Raw genomic sequence first — 1776 nt, forward strand, 5'->3', positions numbered from 1 at the left:
GAGGAGGAGGAGGAGGAAGAGGAAGAGGAAGAGGAGGAGGAGGACGATGACGATGACAACGACTGTGGGGTCTTTGGTACTTTTTGAGTTTAGTGCTTTTCCTGGAGATGTTTCATGACCCAACTAGGTAACATCATCTGTACTAGAAGGGAGAGGGGTTTGCATAGAGGAGAAGAGGAGGAAAAGGAGGAGGAGGACTGTGCGTTCCTTGGTACTTTTTGAGTTTAGTGCTTTTCCTGGAGATGTTTCATGATCCAACTAGGTAACATCATCAGTGCTAGAAGGAAGTGGAGTTTCTAGAGAAGTGGAGGAGGAGGAGGAGGTGGTGATGGTCTGTGGTTTTTTTGGTGCTGTCCGAGCTTGGTTGTTTCCTTGCAGACATTTCATTACACAACTAGATTGCATCATTCGTACTAGCGAATGTGGAGTTTACTCCTTACAGCTTGTTTGGTTGTTTTCTTAGAGATTGTTCATTAGCCAAATAGGTAAGATCATCAGCGAGGTTCTCTCCCCCCAACCTCTTCCCCTTGGTTGTCTCTGAATTGGGTTGTTTTCTTGCAGAAATTTCATGACCCAATTAGGTAACACCTCTCTTCTGCACTTTGTATATTAACCAGATGAAGGGGGTCTGCCGAGATATTAAGGCACTACAGATTTAACTCAAGTCAACACTAATTACGTTTGACGTACCCGTTGAACGCCTCTGAGGGCCCTTTGTTAACCTGGCTGGGGAACGCTGAGAGAACATAGGGTACAGCCAGTGGCTTTGAAGAGCTGAGCACTTAAAGCCCTGTGTGTGGGTGGACAGGTGTCCGATTGAGTGATGCTCACATTTAGTTTTTGAAAGCTGTTTTTGGGGAGAACGGGCAAATATTCCCATTTTTGAAAATGTATGAAGTGATATTACTCCCCTCCACCCACCCTGCCTGTGTTTTGCTCTGTTAAAATTCTTCTTCAAATAGTTTTCACATCTTCAGTGTCTCTCTGAAGTAATAATAATAATAATAATAATAATAATAATAATAATAATAATAATAATAATAATAATAATAATAATAATAATAATAATAATAATAATAATAGTAAAGTTGGAAGGGACCTTGGAGGTAATAATAATAGTAATAATAATGATGATAAAGTTGGAAGGGACCTTGGAGGTCATCTAGTCCAACCCCCTACTCAGGCAGGAAAAACTATACCATTTCGGACAAGTGGCTGTCCAGTCTCTTCTTAAAAACTTCCAGTGTTGGAGCATTCACAGCTTTTGGAGGCAGGTTGTTCCACTGGTTAATTGTTCTCACTATCAGGAAGTTTCTCCTTAGTTCCAGGTTGCTTCTCTCCTTGATTAGTTTCCATCCATTGCTTCTTGTCCTGCCTTCAGGCGCTTTGGAGAATAGTTTGACTCCCTCTTCTTTGTGGCAGCCCCTGAGATATTGGAACACTGCTATCATGTCCCCCCTCGTCCTTCACTTTGCTCAGGCAGGAAGTTAGTGGCATGACGGATGTAAAGACACTCAGTGAGTTTGTCAGAAGTCCTTTGACATCCCCTTACCATGGTAGAGCATGGCTTAAGAACACAAGAACTTCAGAAGAGATTCTGGGTTGGATCCGGCCCAATGTCTATGTAGACCAATATCTAAGGGGCTTCCAATATCTATGTTCCAATATTTGAGGAGCTGCCACAGAGCTGTCATAAGCATCTGAGGGCAGGACAAAAAGTGATGGATGGAAACTAATCAAGGAGAGAAGCAACCTAGATCTAAGGAGGAATTTCCT

Source organism: Protobothrops mucrosquamatus, unplaced genomic scaffold, assembly GCF_001527695.2.
Source record: "Protobothrops mucrosquamatus isolate PMUCROS unplaced genomic scaffold, P.Mucros_1.0 scaffold4019, whole genome shotgun sequence".
In the NCBI taxonomy this organism is placed as follows: domain Eukaryota; kingdom Metazoa; phylum Chordata; class Lepidosauria; order Squamata; family Viperidae; genus Protobothrops; species Protobothrops mucrosquamatus.